Below are 11,695 nucleotides of genomic sequence, written 5' to 3' on the forward strand. Positions count from 1 at the left end.
GGGTAGGTCTGTATCCTACCTCATCCTTTCCTGGAGGGGAAGGCATCATTAGTCCTTATGGACTATCTGGAGGAATTTGGGGAAGCTTTACAGGGTTTCCCCTACCCATGGGACCAGAGGGCTTGCTTTTCCTCTGTCCCATCTTCCGGAGTGCCTTCTTACACACACCTCTACGCTTCCCTCAATTCGTGGCCCAGCCCGTCGCCGGGTGTGGGAAACGCACTACTATGAGGTCCACACTCACGTCGTCTCACAGAGACGTCTCACTCATCACACTCCGGGATCCCAACCCCAACCGAGCGGGCCCCGCTCCCTCTGAACGGAGCAACCTCAGTAGCCCCGAAGGACCACTGAAAGGTACTTACACAGTCCTGTGTCTTCGCCCGGGACTTCGTGCACAAAGATTAAGGGGTTGCCGGCTATTCTTTGCTTGCCACCGAATTTGGGTTCGTCGGTAAGGGTCTCAGGAGGAGGACTCCTGAGCGGGGCTCACTGCCAAGGCAGCGAGGGTGCCTCCCCGTGAGGAGCTTCCAACGGATAGCCCTTATCTGAGTCACGGCACCAGATTGTTATAAATAGAGGCGAATAATTTGTTCAGCCTTTCAAGAGTCAATCAGAAATTTATTGATTACAGCAAGCGATGGCAAGCAAACAGCGCTGGGTGCAGCCGGGGAGTCTCCGCTCCGCCTACGGCTCACCCCGTTTCCCCCTTCCCGCAGTCTTTTTATACTCTCTTTCTTCCGTGTCCGCATTATCTCTGGGTGTACTCTGTGCTTGCACCCTCTGTTGCTAGGGGGTCGTCTTCTACTCTCTGGTGGTCGTTTGACGAAGGCTCCTCTCTTCTTCCTTGGTGAAAGTCCACGGCCCTGTAATGGTCTTTTCCACATAAGGTTATATGTTATATGCACCTAAGTTCTAATTACACAACTAGCTTAAGTAATCAACATATTAGCTAGTTTCTGTCTGGCAGTTTTCTGTTATCTTACACAAGGCTTCTCCTTTGATTTTCTGTTATCTACACAAGGCTTCTCCTTTCTGTCTTGATGAACAAAGAGTCTTCTCTAACTTATCACAGTACCGTTGCATTCACTGGTATTTGCTTCACCTTTTTTGAATTTTCCTAAGTGGTAGAGTTATGAAAAAACAGTGGACTTGGTAGCATGTACCCACTGGGAACCTCATCCAATGCACCCTGATGAGCCCAGGCAGGAGACAAGACACCATCCACAGCCAACTGCAGACCTGTTTGTGGTAGGCTAGGAAATCCCAAGGAACTAAAAACCATCTACTTTTATTCAAAGGTTAAAGTGGCCTTGTCCAGCCCTTAAAGGTTGCAGGGCAAGCTGTAGTATGTGTGGTGTTGGAAAACAAAATTAAGCTTACCCTACTAGAGGGCTCTTATTTTCAAAAGACAAAAAGAAACAGCAAAAGCAGGCTAAAAATGAATCATATAAAATTTACCACAGTTCTGCTATTCCTTCTTATTTAGCTGAAGATAAAGTTGATATTACTGCTGATCTTATAAGCTTTATTAAGTAAATTACATTGAAAGATAAGAAGCTATGGAAAGTAAAATTTTAAAAACTGGGGGGGGGGGGGGGGGGTTACATTATACTAATAGAATTAAATCCTGGGAATTAACATGCACAGTTTAAAATTTTTTCAAGTACAAATAATCAAACTTGTTAATTCAATTCGTCTAGGCACAAAATTGCAATTAAACCAAAATTATCTCCTTGGTACACAGTGGGTGCACTATAGAACCGAAATGGTGGATCACTTTGCACCATTTTGTGCATGTGAGGCAGTTGCAGGTTTGCATAGCTTTGACTGAGACACTGTTCAATACCTAGTAAATAAACCTTATATTAAAAGCACGTACACATGCTACAGTTCTGCTACTAATCCTTTCAAGTCACATACTAAATGGTTACCTGCTTCAGGCAAATGCAGGCAGGCACTCAAGAGCCTCCTTGTCAATCTGCACCACACCTAAAGTGGCCTTTCACATTTTAGCACCATGTGGTCATCCTACGAGCCCCAACCCTCTCCTGTGAGTCTGCTGCAACACTTTGCCTCCAGGTCTTGCACTGCCCTGAGAGCCCTCTTGCTGTCTCAGGCTGTTCTTGGATTTTCCACCATAATGTGGCCACTTTTTTCATGCTTCGCTTACACTGCCTTGAATGCTGATTTGCTGGCTGGTTCACACTCGCTTTTGTGGTGTGCTTTTACTTACTCCAGAATTTTCCTTTGGAATGAAAGACTCAATATCTGAGCATTGCTTTTTTTGCCTCAAATCTTCATTTAGAAAACAGTTTTGAGGTAAAATTTTTCTGTTCCCCACAGCCATGGGCCCCCACTTAGGATGATGGCATGCTCTACCCAAGGGGCTCTCTCAGCTCTGGTCTAACAGGTTGAAATGAGGGAGAGCAGAAGCAGGTATGGGAAAGGAAAGTGTCAGGTTTCCCTCCTTGTTTTGTAACGATTTTCCTGATTCCCTATCATTCATTCTACTAAGGACTAGTTCTCAGCAGAAAACTCTGAATCTTTCAAAATATCCTGGAATTTAAAGACGACAATAATTACATAACTAAAGACGAAAATAATTACAAAAAAAAATGTTTGAGGTGAGAAGGCAGTTTCAGAAATTTTACAGAGAAAATGAAGGGGAGTTAAGGGGGTAAGGGACTAGAGAAGCACTTCCCCCCAAACCCCTTTCCTGTCCTGCCTGTTCCTAGGAATGGGAATCACGTGGCTTAAAATTGTCGTGATCCTGATATAGTACCAGATGCTGTGGCTGAAAAACTAAAGCTACCTTCTGGGCGGCTAAAACCTCCACAGCTGCTGACCTCGGGCACGGCACTTCGAGAAGGAAGCTGCCTCTGCAGCTGGCGGCGATGGCGGGGCAGCCGCGCCCCCACGCTCCCCGCCGGAGTCGGGAGCCGCCCCGTGCGCGGGCGGACGCTGCCACCTGCCGGACGCGGCAGGGATCGCAGCACAGCGACCCACGGGCGGCGCACGGGGACGGCGCTGCGGCGGCCGGCGCCCTCTCAGGTGCTGGGGCTCAGAGCTGGCCCCGAACGCCAGGGGGCGTTTGCTGGAGGGTTACTCGGTAGCGCAGATTTCAGGGACCAAGGTGAGAGTCCCTTCTGGGGGCATTCCTGAGAGAGAAAAGAGATAAGCCCGCATCCGACACGGTGGGATGTCACTGTTGAATCACAGAATGGTTTGGATTGAAAGGGATAGTAAAGATCATGTAGTTCTAACCCCCTGCCATGGGCAGGAACACCTACCACTAGACCAAGTTGTTCATAGTCCCCTCCAGCGCATCCTTGAACACTTCCAAGGATGGCATAGCCACAACCTTTCTGGGCAACCTTTTCCAGTGTCTCACCACCCTCACAGTAAAGAATTTCTTCCTAATATCTAATCTAAACCTACTCTCTTTCCATTTGAAGCCATACTGCTTGTTCTATCACTGCATGCCCTTCTCCACCTGCCTCATAACTTCCATGCAGGTCCTAGAAGGCTGCCCAGCTACTCTCTTTCTCCATGTGCAAAGAAAATGCTGTGATGCCACTTCAATAAAAACCAAGCGGAAAAACCACCTTATCTATCACCTCCTTATCTATCCCTAAACCCTGGCTTCAACTCCAGCCACCCGTACACAGGGACAGGATCATGGACGGCTGATGTGAGAGAGTGCCCATGGCCTGCCCACCCCAGCCACGTGGAATTCCCAGCACACTCCTAGTGCTCAAAAATGTTATGCCTACCCCTGCAATGTTAGTGTCCACAGCAGGAGCTGAGTTTTTGCTTGGGATCTTCTACTCTTAAGAAAAGTTGAGAAAAGTATTTAACACATTTCCTGTTTCAGAATTAAACAGTGATAGAGAGTAATGGCTAGCTGGAACAAATAACAACTTTGTAATCTATCCAAGTTCTTGGAGGAGGGAAAGTAACACCACACTGCACAACATTTAGGTACCTTAAGCTGTTAGGTAGAGCACTGTGCTTGGTAAGTTGTTACATTTCAGTTGTCTGACTTATCGCCCTGTACACCACAGTTGCTCTGACAAACAATGCTGCTTAGGAGCTGACTGCAACACATCTCACCTCATCAAACCCACTAGTACTTCTATTGGTACTTCTCAGAACAAGTATCAAAGCTCAAGGACTGTATATTATGTTAAGTAGTTCAATATTGGATATAAAACAATGGCGTTGGTGCTGGGGAAAAAAAAAACGCAGCTTATTTGAAGAGTTATACCAGCTGAGAGAAGTCACAGGCAATTGAGTAGGGGAGAATTCCATATTTAACTTTCTCATCTGCTGTATTTAATCACTTGATAGAATATATAAGTCCTTGATCTTTGATATTTGGAGTACTGCATAAATTGTCACATTTTTTAAGCATCCTTTTGCATCCAAAGGAATGTTAGGTACAAAGGATCAGTTAGTAATTCCCTGGCTAAATGAAATGCTAGAGTAAAACTCCAATAAAATAATGTAACTACACTACACACTACAGCTATTGTCTAATATTTGAACTCCAGGCACTTACATGTGCTTATACAACTACTGATAATCCATTTGAAGTGAATCTGCAGAATGAAGCCACAAGATTCAAAATCAGCATCTTCTGTGCATTTGCTGTGAATGCTAAAATTGATAGTGATCTTCAGTGCCTCTGTCTAACTTAAGCCCTGCAAGATTTGTGTTTTCATCAATTTGTTGGCTTAGCATGAAGTATGTTTTCATGGCAGATACAGATTTATTTAGAGGAAACAGACACCTGGATTGTCAAGTTATTTATATACTTTGCTGTTTTCCAAGTGCTATTGAGCTGGCATTTTTTTCCCCAGATCATTTCTTACACTAAACATGCCTTTTTGTTCCTCACTTCTGCCTAGGTCTGAGATGCAAATAGGTCACAAACCCTCCCCCTTAGCAGTCACACACATTTATGAACCAAAGGGAGCTGAAAACTCACATGGATATTTGAAAGACTCAAGTATTGTTCTCCAGGCTGTGCCAGGACATAGACAGAGAGAGGAATGCATGGCACTAGTGAAAAACTGGGGTTGGTGACACGAACCTGGTTCTCATTCTCTCGGTCAGTGCCAGGAGCATAAGGTTGTTATTCCTTCTGTGCTGAGACAGGGAGCTGCCTGCCCTTGGCAAGGAAAAGGTTATGGATACTATTTAACCTCAGCACTGGAAAAGGAGAGCTATTTCTTATTCAACCTGAAGTCTAAGAGGGTCAGATAAATGGTGGAGAGGAGCCTTTCACATCCCAATTCTTAGTCTGGATAAACAGAGTTCTGTCCAAGTTCGTTAATATTGCTGTTCCTGGGGCTGGCAGCAGTGGGCTGGGAGTAGAGAGGCTTTCTGGTTGGAGTTATAAAGAACAAGTAGTCACAGTGTCAATCTGTCCCCAGTTTAAGATCTCTGAACAGGGTGCAGGCCAGAGGGCTAAAACGTATGCTCATCATTATGAGCAGGACAGACAGAACAGGCTGAACTCAGCTCAGGCCATCCTGCTATCTTGAAGTAAGTGCCTGATCAATCCTGTTGCAATTGTTATAGGCATGAAGGAACCCTCCATCCCCTTAAGACTATTCTGACATTTTCTTTCCTGTGCATTTTTTGGTTCACTGTTGGTCTTTGACTCAGCAGCTGCTTTAAGTTCTTTGTAGATATCTTTGCCACAGTCACACATTCAGACTCCTTGCTCAACAGTGGCATTAACAGAGGATGTATAAAAGTTACTTCATATGTTCTGGACCTTCCCAATAGAGAGCTGGCCCTGCCCAAGGGTAGGAAACTGAGCTGTGTGCACGTTGGGTTGATGGTACTCTGTGTCCCACATACCTTTGCATCACAGTCAGACAACCACATTTCTTTCAGATAGAGAACATTAGGTCATTCCCACAGAAACATGTAAGACAAAGCTGCAGTTTATAGGGGTGCTGGGTGCCTGCTCAAAGAGTTGCAGAACCAGAACTTGTCATGTTTCAGATGAAGGAGAAATCCTTAAAACAAATTGAGGAATCACAAGAAGTCCTTCACTCCATACCACCATGTTCCTCAGTGTTTTCACCTAAGGCTTGATTTCTTTAAGCTTAGTCAAACATGGGGTACATACCTCTGAACACCTTTTCCAGGGAGATAACAAAATGTGCAAACTCATAACTGAGATAATAAGAATGCCTAGCTCAAGTATTATACAGATAAGAAAGCAGGCATCAGTGCAAATTCATTTCATTCTGATAATTAGATCCTGCTGACATTTTCTGTGGGAGTAAGTTGAGGAAAGCCAGTGATTCTAGCTGCTGTTCAGATACCAAGGAAGAATATGAAGTAATTGCAGCTTGTCATAAAGAAAGCTGGCATGGAGCAATGCCTATTTCAGACATGACTTTATTTTCCAAAAGACTGTGAAGATTAATTTTATATCTGGGAAAAATCATTCTTTTTTAGGTTAACCTAATGGGTTTTGGGGGGGCCATGTTGTTCCACTAGCTAATCAAGCTCCATGGTACACCAAGACCAGGTCCTAACAACTTTCAGTAAGCCAGAGGGGAATGGGGAGCTCTGGTGGGATAATTTAGTGGTTTTAAGTGGCAAGTTAGAGGCAGGAAGAGTGATGCGTGGTGCTGGGTATGTTTTCCAGGGGCCCATGTCTTTGTGAGATTTTCCCTGCAAAATTTACAAAGACCTGTCTGCAACGGGAGCGTGGCTGCAGCTTTCAGTCAGTGCAGCCCACAGTCATGTCTCTCCAGGGACAGAATGACACTGGGACAATCACTCTCACAGTATTAGTTTTCTGATCAGGATATTGCCTGGTGGTTGCTGCATACAATTGTTTGCCAGGACTCCTGGTCCCCAGGCTTGTTCTTCACTCACTAGCCTGGCACACCACTGTCTCACCTCTCTGCTTTCTTTCTACAAGGAAAAGGTCTCAAAAAGTGGTGGTACTTGTTCTTTGTATTCCTTGTAATACCTTAGTCAGATAGTGTAAAACTGGGTCCGTGTTTAATTTGTTTGGAGTAGGACCTTTCAGCAGAAGGAATCTGCTGGGAGTCTTTACAAATCTGTTCCAGGACAATGCAAAGACAGTGGCTGGCAAATTAGGCTGGTAAATTAGGAAGTAGCTATATTTTCTTCATGTAGTTGCTAACTAAAGTATGTCTTGTCTGTCCCAGATGCAACAACATTTGTCTTTGCAACTGTATTACAATAGCAGAATTGTGGCACAAATATTTTTTTCTTTTCTGTCTTTCTCTTTTTCTTTTCTTTCTGTCTATGGATTGGAGAGCTGGCAACAAAGGCATTGAGATGGTGATATGTAGCTTCACACAAAGAACTAGGGAACATGACAGGAGAGAGGAAGAAGGCATCATCAGGGATACTCTCAGAGTTTCCCATGTTGGGGCAGTAGAGATGCTACTGGCCAGTCTAAGCCAAGCCATGGCTGGGCTGGAAGGCCTCCAGAGTTCAGGAACAGACCCTGGATCTCCCAGAAGGATCCTGGACTCTCCCAAAATAACTAAACTTCAGCATGAACACTGCTTCAAGGTGCTGGGAAAACTGAGTCAGAAATACAACTTTGTGCTTTATTGCTCTTATAATTTCTATATTTTATTACTTGCATTGCTAAATAAAGAACAACTGTGATTTTAAAAACTCAATCCTTTCCTATTAAGAATAAACCAAAAGTTTTGTAGAATAATCGAAAACAAGTTTAAAATGTGCCAATGTCTTTTTATGTCCCAAGTCCCGGGTACTGAATTTGACACACTTTCCAGCTACCTTAAATGAAGCACATGAAAACAGAAGAATTTCTTGGAAAAAATTAACTTAGTATTCTTGCTGTTTAACTCCTTGGAGAGAACACTTCATTATATTGCTGGTCCTTTTCTGTGAGAACACTGACTGTGCTTGCACAAGATCTTTAACTGGTTTTATTTGCAATGTTAAATCACTGAAGAGAAAGTTAAATACAGAAAGAAAAATTTCTGTGCACAGCATTCTGAGGCATGTCTGCAGTAGACAACCTCTGCTTTTTTTCATCTGCCTGTAAATTTCTGAAGGTGGAATATTATTCTTGGGCCTCTGAAAAACTATGTTTCACAGATGCAAAAAAATTGTCTCTAGAAGATTCACCATCATGTACACATTAACTCGTCACCTTGGATAGTAAACTTCACAAACATATTTTCATCTTTTTTTATGCTAAGTTTCCTGAAAAAAATAAGAGTACATCACATTCCTTTGATTTGTAGCTTGTATATTTTGTAAACAGCTTCACCACAAAAAATCTGACAACACTAAGGTAACAGGACATTCTTTTCAAAGTCCCTAGGCTTACAGTCTTTGCTATTATTTACACATACCAGCTCTGAAATACTGCAATTAGTAGGATGAATTTTGGAGGAATGCATCCAGAGGAACAATCAAGGCTGATTGTCTTGAAAGATGCAAAAGCTATTAATGATCCCATGAAGTATTAGGAATGTTGATCCTGCTTCACTAAACAGCTTGGCATTTCCAGCTCTTGCTTTTTACTGACAAAGTTATCAGAAATAGCACATTTGTCCCATATAATTGAAAAATAGCTATCTGCCTACTCAGAACTTCCTTTCATTTAGGTTTGGTGTGAGATATGCAAAGCATATTTATGCCTGGTATATTGGATTGTTAAATTCAATTTTCTAATGTCTGCCACTAGCTTGAGGGAAAATAACACACAACAGGTTCTTTCATGTACCCTGGGGACCATCAAGGAAAAACAACAGCCCCAGAAATCACTTGTGCTGCTCTGTTTTCAGGGCATTGAGGTTAAGAAGTATCTGTGTCCTGAAGAAAACAATTACAAACACAGTTTGAGACAGTCAGCTCCAGCAAATGCTTCAAAAGACAGTTGCATGAATTTTCAAAGGTAAATTTATGCAGATATTTTATATGCCTATCCTGTTTTTACCTCAGGTGTGAGTCATGGTCATACTGTTCGGCTTTTCATCTAAGCTGCATCAGATCAGTACATGCAAATACAGGCATCTGCAAAGGATTAAAATTTTGAGGCTCTGACTCCCTGTAACCAGCATGGCCCCAAACCCCCACCTCAAGCTGGCACAGGACACTTGAAGGAACAGTTTTATTTCTATCACTCACCACTCTACCACATCAGTGGGACTGGTTGCAAATTCAGGAGGGAAAGAAAAGAGGACCAGAGCCCCATGGCAATAACCACATCTGTGATCCAAGTGCCAAGCTCAGATGCTCAATTTGGGGTTATATTTTACAGCATTTTGAAGGCAACTGACTTGTTTGTGACACAGCCCTTTGGCACTGATCCATAGATCCCAGGCACTGCTCTTCATCATCCCTTCAGAAGGGCTTTTGCACTTCTCCAGGTGGAGAGGAGCTTTCTGTCTCCAAGTACAGCATCTTTCCTAAACAATCAGGCAGAGGAGTCAGCATCTGTTGTTGTGTTTGAGAGGTGGTAATTCACTGCAGGGGGAAGGAAGGAGATGTTGTCAGTTAAGCACTGCAGGCTTGTGGCAGGACAGGGGGACAAAGAGAAAACTGGGATGAGAAAGGGAAAAATAAAACAAATTCCCTGTATGTGGAGATGAATTCTTCCCCTCTGTCCAAATCTACAATCACAGTGTAAACCTATCTGACACTCATTGCCACCCATTCTACCACACCAGCAGCATGAGGCAGGACACGAAGACCTCAGAGCAGTTTCAGCAGTGTCTGTGAGGAGGCAGCTTCAACTGTTCCTGTGTTCTGAGAGGTCTTGGGGACACACAACTGCCCTAGCCTTTGGCCCTCACCTTCTTGTCTCTCCCCTCCTGACCCATGCCTTGGTGGCCTTGGTGGCACTTAGCAGCTACAAAATAGTACTGGAGGTTGATGGAAGTTGGCCACTGTGACAGACCCCTTTAAAATGAGGATATTTAAAAGAAAACATTCTGTTTCTTTTTTTGAAACCTTTTTCCAGCTGCCAGGACTTTTTTTTTAAATGTACTTGGCAGTGTTTGAGGATGAGAAATTTATGAAATTTATGCTTCCTACTGGTATAGATGACAGCAAATCTCTACGGCGGGAAACAGCACACTATTTAGGCTCACTAGTGGGGCAATCTCATCAAGTACTAAGTTTTTGGGGACATTTTTCCTCTGAGCTCTTCTGCTTTAATGAATGCCATGAATCACCTCAGACATCCCCTATCTCCTTTCCTCCTATTTTACCTCATATCTTGCTGTGCACCCTCACTGCTGCATGCAAAGTCATTCATGTACATGGGTCCAAAGAGATCCATAGGAGCTGTGCACCCGGCCCATGTCTCACTCAGTTGGCCTGAAAATCCAACCCAGCTGTGCAACAGCTTTATGGAGGATGTGTCTTCAAGGTCAGACCCATCACCTGCAGCCACAAACACAACCATGTCACTGGTTCCTATGGGCAGGGCACCACTGTGCACACACAGGCAGTGTGATTCTGGGGCAGAAGGTTGTGAGGCCTCTCAAATGCAGCCTGAATTTCATCCTTAGCTTTTCCACCACACCATTTTTTCCCATATTGCATGGTACCTACTGCAGGAGGAGCAATCAAGGTGTGAAAATGTAGCTAAGTGCAGTGCAGATCTGATGATCTCCATCATCAGATGCTGAGATACAATTTTTTTTAAATCATGTTTTTAAGATTCTTTAGAACTCACAGGAGTCTTTTTCTGGTTATTATGCTAATGCAAAATTATGTAAAATAGGCTGTTGTTTCACAGTGATTAAATAGGATTTCACAGGTTAAATAGGATCCTGCCTGTACTCCAGAGAATCCTGAGTGGAGACTGGAAAAAAGCAGCACAAAGGGAAATGTGACTTTCCAGCCTATCACTTAGGATATTCAAATAAGAAGGGAGAGGACTGCCTGCTTGGTTTTGCTCCCTACACTATGTCTGTAGTTTACACAAGTATTGAATAAATGAAAAAGCTGCTTCTGGAGACTGGATCACACAATTTGTCAAGAGGGTTGGACCCACACATGTCCTTCCACCACTGTCTTCACACTGCCACTTGAAAGGGGTGAGTAAATCCAATCCCTGCGGCCTTTGACTTGACATCCCCAAACTCACATACTGACCTTTTATTTGACTTTAACTGTCTGATCTTTCAAGGAAGAGGTTCAAGAGCAGGATCTGGTCTACCAAGCTTGGTTAACCCTGCAGTCACACCACCCAATCAAGGCAGAAGCCAAACTGGGTTGTCCCAGGCAACAGTGATAAAAGGGAATTTAGTATAAAAGAAGAGATGATGGTCAGGAGTGCTACCTAGGACGGGATAAAATCTACCTAAGGATACATTAAAATATAGCCAAAAAGAATATAAGTTTCTCCTTTCCCTTCTCCCTGAGTGGTCTCAGGTAGTTAAAGTAACATGTTTCAGGGAGCTAGAGATTGTGTAATACGTTAGTGTTTAGGGAATATAACTTGAGAACAGAAGTAATGAAGTGGGGAAAGGGATCCTTAAGCAGAAAAGGTTTGAGGTTGTTAGCAAACAGCATAGTGACATACTGGACTAGCTGGGGGTGGGAAGGAGCTATCTGACTGCTGTCATTATTATGTACTTGAGGTCATATCTGTTGCTTCAAAAATGGCCCACACAGGAGCACTACCACTGGGTTC

The 11,695-nt window shown here is 43.7% G+C and overlaps 1 long non-coding RNA gene across 1 annotated transcript; it reads left to right on the forward strand.

Moving 5' to 3' along the window:
• Positions 1-28: 28 nt before the first annotated feature.
• Positions 29-3,596, forward strand: LOC128783903 (uncharacterized). The gene is made up of 3 exons (XR_008429274.1): positions 29-357; positions 2,347-2,439; positions 3,519-3,596. It is a non-coding gene; the product is annotated as an uncharacterized LOC128783903 (long non-coding RNA).
• Positions 3,597-11,695: the final 8,099 nt, after the last annotated feature.

Source organism: Vidua chalybeata, chromosome 2, assembly GCF_026979565.1.
Source record: "Vidua chalybeata isolate OUT-0048 chromosome 2, bVidCha1 merged haplotype, whole genome shotgun sequence".
In the NCBI taxonomy this organism is placed as follows: Eukaryota; Metazoa; Chordata; class Aves; order Passeriformes; family Viduidae; genus Vidua; species Vidua chalybeata.